Source organism: Dendropsophus ebraccatus, chromosome 4 (genome assembly GCF_027789765.1).
Source record: "Dendropsophus ebraccatus isolate aDenEbr1 chromosome 4, aDenEbr1.pat, whole genome shotgun sequence".
Taxonomy (NCBI): Eukaryota; Metazoa; Chordata; class Amphibia; order Anura; family Hylidae; genus Dendropsophus; species Dendropsophus ebraccatus.
In genome coordinates, this window is record NC_091457.1 from 60,618,645 (window position 1) to 60,637,559 (window position 18,915).

Here is an 18,915-nt window from a genome sequence, read left to right on the forward strand (position 1 = left end):
ATATTTAAATTTTTGGGGGCATCAGTGGAGACTCTTGATTGAGTACTTCATTGGAATTTTTTTCGCTGTTCTCCTTGAGTTCAGTGATTACTGTGTTTTAAATAGGCACCTAAGAAATTATTCAAAACTTGTTTGTGGTTGTAAGGGAATAAAAAGGTTGACGTGCTGTTTTTACCTTTATTACTAGTGATGAGCAAATACTGTTTGATCGAATAGATATTCGATCGAATAGTAAGGTATTCGATATATCAAATATTATCGAATAGTTTTCCGAATATTCGATAAATATTCGATAAGCGTTCAAATCCCCCAGTTTCCGTTTTTTACCTCCAAGTGGTCGAATAGATGTTTTTCAATAATCAAATACTTGTTCTCATAGGCTTTAATAGGATTGAATATTCGTAGGAATATTCGAATATTCGGGAGATATTCGTACGAATATTGAATATTCGAATATTTCACTATTCGCTCATCACTATTTATTATCCCTTTTCTGTATTTCTAATTAGCTTATTAGGTTTTATCTGCTCTTATTTACAGTGTAATAATTTATTTAGTATATTTGCCAATTACAAGCCATGTGAAAACATTTCATAATGTATTTCATTATCAGATTTTGCTGCCTACAGCTGCCCCCTCATCTTCATTAAAGGGAAACTAACAGCAAGTTAGTTTCAAGTTAGAAGAATTTATCTACAGGAGACACTGAGAAAGGAGGTAGTTTTCATTCCTTCCCCCTCAGCACTGCTTTCATGCAATACTGTGTTTTATTAATATGTTAAAGAGGTGGTTTGGTGCACTGGGTGCGGTACGACAGCCCTAGGTTCACTGATCTACCTGCCCCCCCCCCTTGAATATTGAGGCGGTGCTCTACAGTGATGTCTCCCTGGCCACTCATCACATCATTACTACACATGAGGGATGGGCTAGGTGCTTCTAGGGCACTAAACAGCTTTTTAGCCTATTTATAAAACAGAGGATTGCAGTAGATGGCTGTTGTCACACTGGTAGTAGATGGCTGTTTTCACTGAGCTTTGTATGTTAAGAAGACTGTCAGCTATGGATAATGTCTCCTCTATAGTATGCGTGCTTCCAGACAAAACATGATCACCTCTGTCCCAGGGCATGAGATATTTTTTTCCACCCTTGGACTTTGTTCACACTACGTGAAACGGCCGTAGTTTTGAGGAGTTGAACAATGCCTTATTTGCAATGGGATCCCGGCCAGAGTGTACACACATCGTATGCACTCCGGCCGAGATCCCATGCGGCGCCAGAAAAAAATGACATGTCAGTTTTCTGCTGCCGGAATTCATTGAATTCCGGCCACAGAAAGGCCTGTCAGTTCACACAGTGAAGCAAGCGGCTCCCATAGCACTGTGGGCTATGGGAAGCTCTGCGCATCAGAGCTCCGCGTCCGGAAAGATCACCTGGCCGGTACTTAGGTCACGGAACGGCCGGTCTGATACGTAATGTGAACATAGTCTTGGACATGTTGCCTAACTGTATTCCATACTACTCTTTTCCAGTAGGTACAAGTAGTAAGTAGGTGATCTCTAACCCAACATATAGGAAACTGGCTCAAAAACTGGCTAAAGATGATAGCTGAATGGACATTTCCTATTTTGGGATGGAAAACAGGTATCCCTGAGAAGCCACACTGGCACCACTGGAACCCTACCAGTGGGGATTGGCAGTGGGTGAGTTTGGGTTATTTTTCCTGCCACATTATTTAACTGTCCATATTGTAAAAAAAAAAACCTGTATAATAAATAACACATTACTTTAAAAGTGCGGTGAACCTGCAAAACAAAAGTAAATGTAAAACAAAAAAGAATTGCTTTCTTTGCTTAAAATTGCTTCTGTCCTTAGGCTATGTTCACACTACGTAAAAAACACAGCTGTATTTCATAACAACGGTCATATTTGCGCAAATATGTCCGTTGTGAAATACGGCCATGTCATCGCCGATTGGATAAGAGGACTTTGTGACAGGTACGCTTAAATGTACTGTACAATTGATATTAATATAATTGTTAGCATAACATGGTCACCTACATTGCCTTATAATACATGACTGTCACTCGTATAGATAAAGAATTGTGTTTAGAATATCTAGAACAATGTGCAGGAAGTTTTCAAAATGTCTTATGATTATTGAGGAAAGGAAAACATTAGTAATCTTTGATGCAAAAGATCTAACAGATCCTTGGACACCTGGTTTCAGTTTACAAAATATATTTATTTTACTGCTCCAAGTTTGTGACCTTAGCAGTTGTGAACACATAAATATGTTGTTGGCTTTAATAAACGGACGCCCCTGATATTAAAGGCACGTGACATTCTGCATATGCTGACTTAAGGGTAGCCAAGGAAGCTAAGGAAATGTAAATAAAAAGCAAACATGATCTTGTCTTGTTTCATCAGCTGCAATAAATACACATGCCTGGATGCTGTAGGAAAACAAAGTAAAGCATTTCTCCTGTGCCCTAATATGTGAAGAAAGAAAATTATATAAGAACATAGTTGGATACGATGAGAATAATTTTGCTGTGTCCTGAAGGTCTAAAAACTATATAAAAAAAAAGTAATATTTGCATGTAACTTTAGGTTGACTACTCCACCCCCTTTCCTTCCCTATGGTTTTGCTGCTTGTGACAGTAACTGAGCATGTGGTTTTAAGAGTAACTTAAGAAATTATTAGTAATGTTAGGGGAAAGGAATTAGTCTACTATGTTCAAATCGATTGAAATTATGTTTATATCCGACTTTTTTCACCCAAGATTGCTCCTCTTAATTCTAAGTCAGGACGACAGAGATGGAGGCCTACAATGTCCTACTGAAAGAATGTTGCCTGCATACAACACAATCACAATCTTAATAGACATGAATGGCAGTTGGGCTCACACTATTTTATTGAAATGTGCATTAATAACCTCAATTTTTTATGTAATTTTAGCAGAAATGCAATAAACAAAAAAACTTGTGCATTTACTTTATTTTATTTGGATGTGCTGAGTAAGGGTATGTGCACACTGAGGAAAACACGCAGAGGACTTTTTTGGCGGATTCTGGCGTTAATTCCCGCATGCTCCCACTTCACTCTCTGCCTGTGCCATAGAATCTATTTTATGGTCAGGCAGATTCTGCCGTCCACCCGTTCATCCTTTGGGCGGACAGTGGAATCTGCCTGACCATAGAATGGAGTCTATGTCACAGACGGAGAGTGAAACGCGAGCGCGCGGGGACAAGCAATCTACCTTAGGTCCTCTGCATGTTTTCCTCAGTGTGCACATACGCTTCCTTAATTTTCTGCAATGAAGAAAATACCAACAGAAAGCCATTAATATTTGGTTATTTGTAGCAGTGCATGTCACAATTACACACTAATCCCACTTCATATTTTGAGGCTGTCTATGTGTTGTCTATATTATATGTTCTATTATGTAATTTATAGCCTTTGCATTTCATTGAAAGTTGCAAAACTTCAGTGGAATTATTACAGACTAGGCACAACTAGACAAGTCTGGACGCTTCTGCAAAATCAGCTTGCAAAGATTCTACAAGTTATTTCAAATCTAAGCAGCTATAAACTACTACTGTACAATCTAATAGAGCTAACATATAGAGCTAACGGAGTCAGAACAGTTGTGATACTTAAGGTACATATGTGGAGAGTATATGCTTAACCTCAAAGATACACTATAACATCTTTCATCATGAAAGCCTATGAAGATTGGATGCAAGATTGGTGATCAAGACAAATTCTGGGCTCCTCTAAAAGGTTGGCTGAGCGGTTCCTGCAAGTTATTGGTATTTTACGTTGCCTTCAGCTTTGAGACCAGTGCCACATGAAGACACTCTTCTAGTACCCAAGCCACCAGAGACATGAGGGCTAGAGGAAGAAGCCAATGAAGATTTTGCAGTTCATTGGTCAGAGATGGGGAACAACAGAGATTCAGACTTTGAGCCATGTTTGTCTGGTAAGCCTCATCATATAACAAAGCCAGAACTTGATTCGCGACTTACGTTTATCAAAAGCAAATGCAGAGTTACCAGCTTCAAAGTTTATGTCTTTCAAAGCTGCCAAGATGACTTCCAGGTTGAAAGAGTTTATAATCTATGAGGCCATCATATATAAATAGGGTAATATACAAAAAGATGTATGAGCCAGTAACCAGCCAGCCTGTGAGTGCAGATACATCATTGAATGATACACTAAGGGAGTGGTCAGAGAGGTAGAAAGGAAACTAGGAGAGAGCACAATATTTGAGAACAGTAAAATGGAGCAGATTGAGGATGTGATCTACAGTGTCAAATGCTCCAAGATGGTCAGCATACAGTAGCTATCTTGAGGTCATTTGATACCTTAGTAAGAGTAGTTTCTGTGGAATGTGGAGTGCAGAAACCAGATTGTACGAGAGTTATCAGATAGAAAGCAGGTTAGACAAGAGTAGACCAGGCGTTCTTGGAGTTTAGAGATGAAGGGGAGATGGGTTGATAATTAGCAGCATAGGATAGGTAAAGGAGTTAAGTCCTTGTTACTTTCTCAATGCTCAACTCAAGTAACAAGCCCCATTGAAACCAATGGGAGACTCAACTACAGTAGGTTAAAAGTGCTGGTTTACCAGTTAACCGGGAATTTAACTCAAAACAAACTTTCGGTGTTATGTTTCCCTTTTTTCCTTCTCATTTTTGGATATTTCGTTCCATCAGAGACTGTATTTGCTTCATGCAAAACACATTTCAAATGAATGCAGGGAATACCGGCAATTGCAAGCATTCCCCGCCTCATTAGTAATGTGTTTTGCATAAAGCTATTACATTTTTTGGTTCTAATTTTTGCATATTTCTTTTAAACATCCCCCGATGGAAGGAAATATACAAAAATGTGAAGAAAAAAATGAGATATGTTTGTCAGGAGTTATAACTGATGGCCGAACGATCATCAGTTATTCTAGCAGCATCTGAGCATGCTCGCTCAAAACTAAGATAGAGATGTTTTGGATATCAATGGATATTGTTAACTTTAGCTTTACTATGGATGCAAACCTATTACTGTGTAATAAAGACAATGATCAGCCGAGGAGAGAGCAATGATTTGCTCATTGGCTGATCATTGTCTTTCAACATGTTTAAAAATCACTGGCTGCTGGGTGCATGTCGTTCTGTTCTGACAAACATCTCTGCAGTGACAGTCCATTTAGCCAATCACTACATGAGACAGGACAGTGCCACTACCAGTGATTGGCTGAGCAGGCTGTCACTGCAAAGAGGAGTTAATCTTTGGAAGTGTAGGTGGTAGCTTCAGTCATCTAGTAACTTTCATTAATGTATCATATGTCAGTCCAGGTTTACTGTTCATAGTGTGCAGACTGACAGATTCCTTTAAGGGATAACCCCTTTAACAACACAAAACAAGGGATCAGCTCACTTCCATAGTCTACATTACTGTGTCCAGATGTAAAATTCCAAACAATGAAAACATGGAGAAATTGGATGGCAGTGCACACACTGTATAGAATAACCATTAGCACTGTGCAAATAATGGACATGCTCATTATTTACCACCTGCTTTTGCAAAATACATTCTTTCTTCCTCATCTGTTCACACATTGTTTAATTTTCACTAAACATTACAGCCGTATTTAGCTTATTGTACCGTTTGTGAATTTAGCCCTTAAAGTAAAATTCTCTTTGTTGCTGAGTTCAGATTTCATTTTATCAATGCAATATGACAAATGAAAGCTGAGCTCTGATTGGTTGCTATGAGCATCTTACTATAAGACAGACTGAAAAATCTACATCGATTTTATTTTTATTTTGGTTATAATTATAATTTTCAGCAAAGTTTGCAAAAAATCACTTTGCTTAGGTTAAAAATGTATGAAAAAAATTATATGCTTACCTGTCCGTACTGACAGCCAGTGACTGGCTAAGCCAATGACAGTTCAACCGACAGTTCAACTGCACCAAAACAGCTAAACAGTTATTTAGCTGTTTTAGGGTAGCTTCACACACACCGTATCGCAGTGAATTTTCTGCTGCGATACGCAGCAGATATGCAGCAGACTTAATGTAAATAACTGAAAACAGCATCAAATCGGCACCATCAAATCTGCTGCAGATCTGCTGCACATCGGTCGTGTGTGTTAGCACCCTTAGTACGGTTCGTTACGTTTTAGATCACAAATTTTACGCCAAAAATTTGCAAACCTAGGAAGCTGAATTTTTAAAAACTTCTCTCATCTCTAGTTATAATCGAGGACTTTCTTCCATTCCAGACTGATCAACTTAATTATTAAGGTTGCCTTTTTACAATGTTTTAAAGGGATAGCCCTATTTAAAAAAAAAAAAAAATCCTTTTAGGGTGGGTTCACATGTAAAAGAATCACAGTGGATTTCACGTTGCGAGTTCACAGTGAAATTCGCTGTGATTCCCCTCCTGTCAGTTTCAATCGAATTACATACTCGCAACGGAATTGTAATCCTGCTGTGAGTATGTAAGCGACAGCCCTGGGCCGATGCATACATTACCTGGTTCGCGCTCCGGTTTGTTCTGTGACTCCCGGCGTCTGGACGTTCCGCTCAGCCAATCAGTGTGCTGTTACACTGGTTGAGCGGGACGTCCAGGCGACAGGAGCCACAACAGGACAATCCAGAGCCTGGACCGGCCCAAGGGGGAGTTAAGGGGCCTGCCGCGGGATGACAATTCCGATGCGAGTATGTAAACCTATTTAAACAGACAGGAGGGTAATTGCAGAGGATTTTGTTGTGAACTCGCGGCTTGAATTCTGCTGCGATTCCGTTACATGTGAAGCAAAACTTAACTTACTTTTTGAATTAATAAATTGAAACCCCCTTTTAAAATCATCGCTTGACCAAAATGGAGAATGTTTACTGTGTAATGCCAAAGTCTGCCTGTGGTGGAGCTGTGGGGAAATGTTATATCACTCAGGTTACAACTTATCACATAGAGACACAACAGGAAAACACTGTCACGGCCGCGGCGGCGTCCCGTGCTCCGGGCCGCCGCCGCGACCTCCCTCCATCTCATGCAGCTGCCGGGGTCCCTGTGCAGGGACCCGGCGCTGCTACATGTTCGGCCCCGGGGGGCGCCTTACCTGGTCCCGCTCCTGCCTCCGTCTGTGCCGGACGGCGCGCGCGTCCCCGCCTCCTAGGGCGCGCTCGCGCCGGCTGTCTCAGGTTTAAAGGGCCAGTCCGCCCCTAATTGGCCAGTTGCACCAATCACTCCCTATTTATTCCAGCCCTGCCCCACCACAGGTGTTGGAGCCTCTACATGCTTCCTTAGCATTTGGCCCAGCTCCCTGTTGTTCCTGATTCCCGTCCGCTACCTGGTTCCTAGTCCCTGTTCCTGATTCCTATCCGCCACCTGGTCCCTAGTCCTTATTCCTGGTCCCTGTTCCCCTGCGTCACCACTGTTCCGGTGTACAGTCTGTCACCTGCGGTTACGTCCACTGACCTCTGCAGCACCATCTCCTGCCTACTGCTCCTGCCACGCCTCGCCTGCCGTCACCAGCAACCAAGCCAGGGGTAGCGACCTGGGGGTCGCCTGCCGCAGCAAGTCCATCCCGCCTTGCGGCGGGCTCTGGTGAAAACCAGCGGCCCCTTAGACTCCGCTCCCTGGGGAGGTTAGTGCCATCGCTGGTGACGGTCCAGTGGATCCACTACTCCAGGCGTTACAAACACTTTGCATTCATCCCTTTGTGAAGAGATCATCCCAAAAAGTAGGGATCAATCAAAGCTGAGACCCCCTAACTTTTTTACTGTTAGTGAGGAGGTTTTTATTTGGTTTTATTTTTATTTTATTTTTTGCAAAAATAGCGACTTACACCAAAAAATTTACAGCCAAAAGATTTTAATGAAAGTTTCTTCTGCCTCTACCCCAAACAGTCTCATATACACAAGAAACTAGTTAATAACAAGAGTTCATAATTTTTGTCTTGTTATTTATGTGATAAAATATATAAGGATTTTAATATCTGTATGGGATTAACAATATTTAGTTAATGAACAGCTTGGGTTGCTTTGACATTTCTTCTGTCTCCAGATAAACTGATAACCAAACATCAATAAACAATGGAATGGCTGAGTTGGTTTCTTGCAATTAAAGTTAAAGGGCTGAATAGGGGCTGGGAATCTTTGAGCTTGATTCCGAAAGAACAAAGGAAATTGGGTTTTACAAGGAAAAGGAAAATTAGAAACATGGACAATGAAAAATTTACATCTGAAAAAGTTTGCATTAGCAGTATGGAGATGAAAGGTTCAACTTTCTAACACTTCAGCAGCCTTAATATTGAAGCAATATTCAGACAGATTTCACAGAAAGAGTTCTAGAAAATGTAAAGGTTTAAATGATAAAATATCAGTTTAGTCTAAAATTATTAAATGTTTTTACCTTCATGACTTGTAAAAGTTTAAAATAAAAGTTTCCAGTAATTTTTTTTTTTTGTATTTTTATATTATTGATGGTATAATTTGTTCTATTCTTATGCAGTTCTGAAATATATTTATATTAATGTGTAGTATAGCATGTAACCTTGTTTCTCTTCTTAAACACCTGGTATATTTTAATTAATTTTACCGTTTTTGAACTTTCTTGGCTGGAAAGATTACTAAAGCAGCAGATTTTTATTTCATGTTTCCCTTTTATATTTCTAACATCACTGAGTTGTTTGCCAATGTCTGAGCTTTAAAGATTTTGACATATGGTTTGACAAATCTTTTCATAGACAATAAATGTGCACAAACTTACAAACCAATGCCAAAACAAATCATTCACTGTATACCAAGCTTCACTTACTGGTATAGTCTGAAATATTTAGCTGAGCTCTGTGCCCATTTTTTCCTACTTATCACCACTAAACTCTGCTCACAGATTAGTGCAAGCTGTGCCATGACTTTCTATAAATCCATATGCTTCTTGCTCCACTTGAACAGGTGAAGCGATTGTGGGGTCTCAGCATGCACACACCTAAATAACATAGGGTTGGCATACTTTGGTGGTACTTTGAGATGAAAGGAAATAAAAATCCTACTGGACAATGCTGATAAAAGGATACTCTTGCATATAATAATAATACTCTTATTTGTATAGCACCAACTGATTCTGCAGCGCTTCATATAGGGCTCACAAAATTCTTTGGGTGTGGGAGGAAACCATAGTACCCGTAGAAAACCGATGCAAACACAAGAGATCATATAAACTTTTTGCAGACGTTGCCCTTGCCTAGGATTTGAACCCAGGGCCCCAGCGCTGCAAGACTACAGTACTAACTACTAAGCCAGAGTGCTGGCCCTGCGACATAAATGAATATGTTGCCAGGGCGTGCAAACTACAAAAAAGAAATACTTTTCTTCCCGAGGCCCCCTTGTGGTCCCCCAGACCTCCCTTTTCGCTCTGCCCAGTCCCTCAATCCTTTGCCAACACCCAGCAGTCCCACTGATAAGCTATTCAGCATACAAGTAAATGGCAGGTACAGTAACCAGGTTCAGCCACTACACAGTGAACAGAGCCAGTATGAAAACTTATAGACTATTCTTGCTCTACTGGGAATTCTGTGGAGAAAGTTATGTAAAACATCACCCTGATGCTGATATCACGCTTTGCAGTTTTCTGGAAAAGTGACACTTCAGTTTTTGTGCCAAAACCAGAAGTGTATCCAACAGGAAAGATAAGTACAAGTCCTCCCTTTATATATTCCACCCCATTTGAATCCACTTCTGGATTTGGCACAAAAATTCCAGTGCTCATTTTCCAAACAAACTGACACACGTGAAACCAGCATCATACTACCTTTGGCAAGTGGCTTTCCTTTAAGTCAGTGTTTCTACCTCCAAGAGGGGGTGTCAGAGTGATAATTTACATATCCTTATTCCCAGATATCCCGGTGGATGGTCCATAAAGCATCTCATGTCTTCATTAAGCACCCTTCAGGAAAAACATTTCTCTTTTAGCCCAACAACAATATACCTCTTGGCAGCCACCAGCACCCTACAGATGGCAAACCACTCCTTTTGGAGACACTTCTGGCTTAACTGGAATCCCCAAACCTGTTGTGAGGCTTCTAACAGGAGTCAAACAAAGGAAAGGAAGGGAAAGCTTCCTCCAAAAGATGGTGTCAGAATGCTTATGTGCATATCCTTCTTAACAGGAGAAGAAATAGCACCCAGATGCACTACTGAAATAGACAAGCTAGCAGGGGGAATTTTGGTGGGCAGTGTTCTGTTGGAAAACCTTATATTTCTTATATACCTTATATAAACCTTATATTTCCACAAAAAAAGCTTTATTTAGATATTGTTAGCACCTATAATTCATGATAGATTAGAAGTTGAAGCCAATGACAATAGTGATGTAATCATTTAATATTTGGATTTGTTACAAAACATTTCATAAGGTTGTAAGATGTGGATGGTATCACAATCACAACACAGTATAAGAGCCAGTGCAGAGAGAGAAGTCTTCACTGTTTCAAGAACTGAGCAGTCAAGCAAAACTTAGCGTCTAAATGGCTATGGTTACATTGTGCAATATTTCCATCTTGTTTAATTGGTTAAGAGGACTACAGGCGTCATGAACCAGTGACTCATTGGCTTAAATTGTACTTATTCTGAATATTTAGAAAAAGAAATGATAATTCTCACATGTTTTGCCATAATGGATGACATGTCCTCCTGTTAAGAAATTTTTTCTAACATTTGCATTTAATAAAAGATTGATAGTAACAACAATGTGGATGTTACAGTAAAAGAAATACTGTGGAGATACTAGCATGTATCTTTTATACCTATAATCATCTATTCTTATGTCTGTCCCTAGCTTCCTGCTGTGAAAGAACAGTCTGGACAGGGGGTCATATGAGACGCAAACAGGCAATGGAATTGCCCGAGGCTGAGGCTTGTCTGTAGTGTCCACCTGCCAGTTGTGACAGGCCATACTGCAGAGTTTGTTATGCCACCTGTCTTAATATTGGACAGGTGCATAAGCAATTGGGAAGTCACAAACTCATCTTCCGTGAGGCAATCCCTTGTTTTTTATTCCTATTATAATGAGCTAATGGCCTAGCTGAAGCAAATCTTAGGTCCTCCTTTTTTGTGAATGATAGCTGTAAAGACTGAATATTTTTAATGAATTTTGTTTTGTTTTTCATCTATATCATAAAAATGAAAGTCTGTCTGTCTGTCTGTCTGTCCTGTATAGACTTCCAAACAACTGAACCGCTTGACCCCAAATTTGGCACACAGATACATGGGGTGCCCGGGAATGTTATTCCGAGCGCCCCATAGAGATGAATGGGAAAATCTCCTCACTGCAAACACAGGTGATATAATTAGTTGCAGCAGACGCGGCAGTTGGAGCCTTAGCAACCAATAGGATTACTGCTTTCATTTTCACAGGGAGTTGTGGTTTCTAGGGCAGCTGCCTCATAACATCCAAAGTAATAACTGGTAGACCCCCTACTCCATCTATACAGTACATTTATATACAGGGCACTACAGGTATATCAAACTGTGACTGGGTAACACTGCCACACCAGACCTGACCAATACCGCCATACTGTGCTAGATAACGCTGTCATACCAGACCTGACCAATACCACCATACTGTGACTGGATAACACTGCCACACCAGACCTGACCAATGCCGCCATACTGTGACTGGATAACACTGCCATACCAGACCTGACCAATACCGCCATACTGTGACTGGATAACACTGCCATACCAGACCTGACCAATACCGCCATACTGTGACTGGATAACACTGTCATACCAGACCTGACCAATACCGCCATACTGTGACTGGATAACACTGCCATACCAGACCTGACCAATACCGCCATACTGTGACTGGATAACACTGCCATACCAGACCTGACCAATACCGCCATACTGTGACTGGATAACACTGTCATACCAGACATGACCAATACCACCAAACTGTGACTGGGTAATACCGCCACACAAAACCTGACCAATACGCCCATACTGTGACTGGATAACACCATCATATCAGACCTAACCAATACCGCCATACTGTGACTGGATAACACTGTCATACCAGACCTGACCAATACCGCCATACTATGACTGGATAACACCGCCATACCATACCTGTTCAATACCCCCATACTGTGACTGGATAACACTGTCATACCAGACCTGACCAATACCGCCAAACTGTGACTGGGTAACACTGTCATAACACACCTGACCAATACCACCATAATATGACTAAAAAAAATTGCTATACCAGACCTGACCAATACCGCCATACTGTGACTGGATAACACCACTATACCAGACCTGACAAATACCGCCACACTGTGACTGGAGAACACTGCCACACCAGACCTGACCAATACCTCCATACTGTGACTGGATAACACCGCCATACCAGACCTGACCAATACCGACACACTGTGACTGAATAACACTGCCATACCAGACCTGACCAATACCGCCATACTGTGACTGGATAACACCGCTATACCAGACCTGACCAATACCGCCATATCCCCCTCGAAAAGACACCAGATTTTCTGGCAAGTCTGAACGGGAGGGTACTGCCCCTCTGCAAGGTGCTACCCTACGCACCAGACCATGGGTGCCTAATGGTAAATACGACCCTGCAGGTATACAGGACACTACAGGTATACAGGACCCCAAAACTATACACTACAGGTGCACGGGACCTGCACCAACTATATACTACAGGTATACAGGACCCCAAACTTTACACTACAGGTATACAGGACCCCAAAACTATACACTACAGATATACAGGACCTGCACCAACTATATACTTCAGGTATACAGGACCTCCACCAACTATATACTACAGGTATACAGGACCCCAAACTATACACTACAGGTATACAGGACCCCAAAACTATACACTACAGGTATACAGGACCTCCACCAACTATATAATACAGGTATACAGCACCCCCCAACTCTATACTATAGGTATACAGGACCCCAAAGCTATATACTACAGGTATACAGGAACCCCACCAACTATATACTACAGGTATACAGTACCCTCAAACTATGCACTACAGGTATACAGGACCCCCAAACTATATACTACAGGTATACAAGACCTCCACCAATTATACACTACAGGTATCCTGGACCCTCAAACTATAAACTACAGGTATACAAGACCTCCACCAACTATACATTACAGGTATACAGCACCAACTATATACTACAGGTATACAGGATCCCCGAACTATACAGTACAGGTATACAGGACCTTCACCAACTGTACACTGCAGGTATACAGGACCTCCCTCAACTATACACTACAGGTATACAGCCCCCCCTAACTACACTACAGGTATACAGGACCCCCCCCAACTATACACTCTAGGTATACAGACCCCCCAACTATGCACTACAGATATGCGAGACCCCTAAAAACTATACATTGCGGGTATACAGAACCCCTCCAACTATGCACTACAGGTATACACTAATTACACTGATTAACTCAGATGAAACAATACCTTTAGCTTGGCCTTCTGGGCACCTTAGAACAAATCTAACTAACACACTGACACTTTATACCCAGGCAGAGCTGGGTCCATTTTCTAGTTTACACTAAATTGTATTAGTGGGTTGTTAAATCGGCAGTGTCATGAATAGGTTTAATCCTCAAACCTTATGTTCAGTAACAAGTTCTTGAACTAACCAATGCCCATGTATACTATGGTTGGAGGAAGATTCCCCCCTATCCCCAGACAGAGGAGTGTTGACCATAAAATACATTCTGTCATCTATCAGAAGAAGCTTGGGTTAGTTTTAAAGGGGGACTGTCATTTCAAAATTTTACATTTTTAACCGTCCGTGATTACTTTAAATTTCTGTCTCAGTCCTATTGTGTGACCTGTATGCTTTGGCGGTTAATCTAAGGTGTAGGGGGATCTCTCGCGTTCAATCGAAGGTGTATGGGGATCTCCTGACTATTATGTTTGTCAAGATAGGGGTCGGGTGTGATGGAAAATCAACATCCAAGCCCTTTTTTTGGGGAGAGATATACCACAGTGAAAGCTATCTCACTATGGCTTACCCCTCAACCCCATAGAGAAAACAGGAATGCTCAGCTATGGGGGGGGGGGGGAACTGACCTAAAGTTCAGTAATTTCATCTGGTCATCTTCAAGAGTATACAGTTTAAGGGGAACTGATCAGTATTAGCCGTTTTAACAGGTACAGTACCAGAACAAAGATAACCAGTTTTGTAGCTGTTGTCGGCTCTGTATTGTTTGTCTGTGTAACCAAGAGCAGCAGTTAAACTTGTTTCATGTGGTCATCATAGGGGGGAGTGCCAGCTGCCTCTGTCAAGAGATCATACTTAAGCAAGGCTACCGATCATGGCAACAACAATATTACGGCCAAAAGCCTATTGAGCCGCTTGAGCCATAATCTGTTCATGAGCCGGGATGAAAAAGCAAAAATGTATGTAAACTTTTGACATGCTACACAGACATGTCAAAAGTTTAGATTACACCAGGTCTAATTCCTGAGACCTGCTGTGATCAGGGGTTATAGCTAAGTGAAATTTATTATCTGTCAACCCTCTTAATCTGATTAAATACAGAGGTCTAGCTTCATTATCATCTATGAAGGTTATAACTCCAATCAGGGTGCGTCTTAAGACTGAGACCAAGTGTGAGTTTGACATGTCTGTGTAACAAATCAAAAGTTTTCATAAAGAACAGTAGCGTCAAGAAATTTCAACAAATGGCAATGCCTCCATTTTAGGGTTCAATTGAAGGTTGGTGCTCATTTGCAGTGCCTTTACAAGGCACACAGAGAGGTGTGTGGCCAATAACAATGATCTATTGTGTCACACAAAAGATCAAATCAACCGACAAGTGGGCATTTGCTCGCTTGTGGACTGATCTCTGGCACTTATACATGCACCGATTACCGGCACATTGAGCATTCCTAGAAACGTTCATTGCTGATAATCGGCCTGGGTAAAAGTACCTTTACTAGTACTGGTGTTTTTTCTTGGTCCTTATCTTTGCAGCTGTAAAAGGTTCACAGCAATAGTTTAAATATATATAGGAGTCTCTTAGTGACAATAAGTCATTTGGTTCTATATCTTTCAGAAGACACCAAAAGTGTCTATTAGTAATATGGAAATGATGGTGGCTTACTGTGTGGTCTCCATTACACATGCTGGTTTCAGTACAGGAATACAACCATTTCTGTGTAACCAGAGACAACTCAAACAAAGGTCATCTACCCACTAATTTGGCCAAATTGGCTTATTCTCTGTTTTTCTAGGACTACATTGTTAAATTTCACTGGGTTTCAGGAAAAAAATAAGAACTCTTGCCTTTTTATTCCATGGTTACGTAAAGCGTTATAGTTTATCTTAGATCTCTGGACATACAAGTATGTAGATAAATTATGCAGCCACATCTGAAGCAGATGCAAAATGTATTGAGTGTCATCTGTCATTGTCATAGCGGAGAGTTTACAACTGTTTGATTTTTCTTTTCAACATGTCATCTCTTCTGCCAGCTGTAGCACTTCACAGATAGGAAACGTGATAGAACCTGGTGTTTCCTGCTTCCGACTTTTCTGGTTAAAGAATCTCCTGCAGGGGCAAAAGGACAAGAAAAGGGTAATCTAATGTCCATCTATCCTACTTTGAACCAAAGCTAAAGGACCAGGTAATGGTTTATAGGAGGAATAAGTAAAGTCCTTATAATTCTCACTAAGATCAAGGAATCGGAACGAATAACTAGATTACATTATATAATAATTAAAAAAAAAACTGCCAGATATTGAGGAATAGTGTACAGGGGATCAATACCATTACAATAATATTTGAGGACCATCTACAGAGTAGCTCTTCTTAATAGTCATGACTTTTAAATCAACATAGACTGAAATGTATAAATTTTATTCTACGCCTTCTCAAAGTCACAGCTCGCCTTTCATGTCAATGACTGTAAGACAAGTAAAATGCTGGAAGTGTGCGTCATTAAATCATGTTATGATCTTGTCCCATCTTTGTGTTTAGAAGTAATCTGGGAGCAAAAGATATTGAGCCCGTATCACTAACCTCCGCCAGAAAATCCTGAGGATCCACAGTGATCAATTTAAGTCCCAATCAAAGTCTTGCAGACAAGCAAGGAGCTGATATAAGAGGTGGTATATTTTTCACCACTTTTTTTTTTCTCTCCGAGCTTTCAACATTCGCATTAATTAAAGTGTAAACATTAAATATTGATTAATGCATTATCAGCGGAGCACAGTTGCCTCCTCTCAGATTGATTTCACCAGTGATTTATTGTCATATTTGAAGAGTCATTTCGCTTGATAACAAAGAGGAATAGCTTGCTGCCTCTCCCTCCCCCTCATGCTCTGTAGCAATAGACGTTTCTTCCATTCTCTTCAGAAATCTGCATACAAGTCCACATTTCAATAAAAGGAAATAATGTATGGTGCCCAAAGCTTGAAGATACCTACTGTAATTTTACGTTAACTTTTGTTAAATTTTGTTCCAGCATTGGGTCATGTTTGTATTATATACAGGATAAAAGCAAAGTTTGTACGTTTTTAGTTCAGAGCTGGTTACTTTGTGGTTATAGTTAGAGTTAAAGATAAAGAATATAATAAGTTGCCTAATAAAACGTCATACTATGAGTCTATAGGTTATTATATATAAAATATAACAGGTATTGTATGTATTGGATTGATATAAAGAAAGAATGCTTTGAATTTCTATATATAATATGATTACAGAGTATATTGTTACTTGAATAGATTTAAAAAAAAAAAACTTTAAGGGTACAAACCCACACACCGTATACGCAGCAGATACGCAGCAAATACGCAGCAGATTTGAAGCAGATTTGGTGGTGCAGATTTGATGCTGTGTTCAGTTATTTATATATAATCTGCTGCATATTTGCTGCGTATTTGCTGTGTATCGCAGCAGTAAATAAGCTGCGTATACGGTGTGTGGGTTTGGATAAAGGTGGATAACTTAGCCTGGATCATCATAATTCTAGCTTCTCTAACCAATGGCAATCAGTTGTTGTCACTGGGGAAGCCATTTCTGATCAGACATTTCCCCTGCAGTGAATGATGCAGGAGGAGGGTAACATTACATAGTGACTAGAGATGAGCAAGCACCAAAATACCTGAATGCTCCTTACTCAAGAAGAGTATTTTTCAATACTCTAGTGCTCAGTTTGAGTATTGAGTCTCATTTAAATCAGACTGTGCTCTATCTGTGGATAGGGGAGCCAGGAAATTATACTTACCACTCCAGTCTTTTGTCTTCACTATTTCTGCTCAGCAGTCCTGCCTTAGCAGCTGATTGGCTGAGGGTCTATAGTGCTATAACTAAAAGTCCACTCTGGTAAGTATGGCTGGGTCCTTCCCGAAGGGATATCTGGCTAGTCCTGTGTTTCAAAACTCTTCAATGAGGCTCCATGGGCTCTTCTTTTGTTTATTAAGGCTGTTAAAATGCATTATGCATTTCCACATCCTTCATAAAGTTCTTTCAACAACTTTCAACATCCTTAAACAAGCTTTTTTTTTGTTAAAGAGCACCTGAGCACCATGCAATACTCGCTTGAGTATCGCGTACTTCGGAGTAGCCCAATACTCAAACGAATACTATACTAAAGAGAGCATACCCGCTCATCTCTAATAGTGACAATTCAAATAAATAGCAGTCCCTGTTCTCTCTCTCTAAAATAAATATATATATATATACACTTTTTTCTGCTGTATTTGCTTTATACATGTCTGCTCATGGCTGCCTCATAGAGTATTGTATTGGAGGGTAAGGGTTCGCTGGACCATATCATGGGGGGTGAGATATTGGTATTTTTTAAATCCTGTTAACGTTTGTCCCCTGCATTTATGTAGTTATGTGAATGATCTATTTTTGAGGTGCAGTTTGTTTTTTTCAACTTGTTGCTGTTTTTTGTATATTTATCCCTCCATATAGAGAACGTACGAACGATTGGCTGTACCAAACCCACTTAGGTATGTCAAGGACAGGAGGGACAACTGTTGGCCAACGATTACTTAGCCTACAGTTGTTAAAGGGAAATAGACACCTTAAAATAGACCTGTATACACTAATATCCCAATGTCTGTTTTTCATTATGATATCATTTTGACATTGTAAAAATGTAAAACCCAGCAATCAGCAAAAGCATTTTACACTGTTCATTATCAAAAATCAAAATTATGTCCTAGAACTGTGTCCCAGAATGACCAAATACTGCATTAAAAATACATGTTAAAGATGTGTTTATTACTATGGATTTCTTAGTATAGTAGTGGTACTTTTGTCAAGTATATGTCTTTTATCACGGCTCCGTAATATATGAATCTGCCATCTGAAGTAAACTATATTATCATAGAGGTAAAGTAACTTCAAAGGCAGCTAATACAATTTTACAGGATTTGTGTTGTCTGTTTGGCCAAACGTGTGGTAAGATTCCCATATTCATAGAATAGTCTATTCAATTTGATCAAATGCGCATGTTGTTTCTATTCAGTAAAGGAGATACACAGCTGCCAGACATGTCTGGCACCACACATAAAAGTTGAAACAAAGAGTTGGGTAGGTTAATTTGCAGGCTTTCCAGTTGCTGTTTCCCACCTAAGAAGACATCGGAGGTTAGTCAGACATGAAATCTGAACACATGTATAGTTAGCTTTAGTCACTTACTTTGCAAATCAATACAGTGACTAAGCAGGTGACATTCGTTCCCATCAGGCATGGACAACCTCCCATTGTTAGATGTTGCTTTAAAAAAAAAAGTGAGAAACAGAAAGTTTTAAATAAAATTTATGAAAACTAAACTTTTTTTTTTTTTAAAACAGATTTCCAATGTGC

General features: G+C 40.2%; 1 protein-coding gene and 1 long non-coding RNA gene across 3 annotated transcripts in view; one reads left to right on the plus strand and one right to left on the minus strand.

The window, feature by feature from the left end:
• Nucleotides 1–11,456: 11,456 nt before the first annotated feature.
• The window catches only part of SALL1 (spalt like transcription factor 1), an 86,909-nt gene continuing 79,450 nt past the window's right edge, over nucleotides 11,457–18,915 (plus strand). The window contains exons 1-2 of one of the 2 annotated variants that reach the window (XM_069965931.1): nucleotides 11,457–11,523; nucleotides 15,567–15,718. The gene's annotated coding sequence lies outside the window, so the exon portion shown is untranslated. Of the gene's footprint in view, nucleotides 11,524–15,555; nucleotides 15,719–18,915 lie in introns of those variants that run through there. The other variant, XM_069965932.1, reaches the window with a different exon arrangement.
• Nucleotides 15,397–18,915, minus strand: part of LOC138788238 (uncharacterized) — a 67,603-nt gene continuing 64,084 nt past the window's right edge. The window contains exons 5-6 of the long non-coding RNA XR_011362566.1: nucleotides 18,748–18,825; nucleotides 15,397–15,642 (exon numbers count right to left, since the gene is read on the minus strand). This is a non-coding gene — a long non-coding RNA (uncharacterized lncRNA). The remainder of the gene's footprint in view (nucleotides 15,643–18,747; nucleotides 18,826–18,915) is intronic.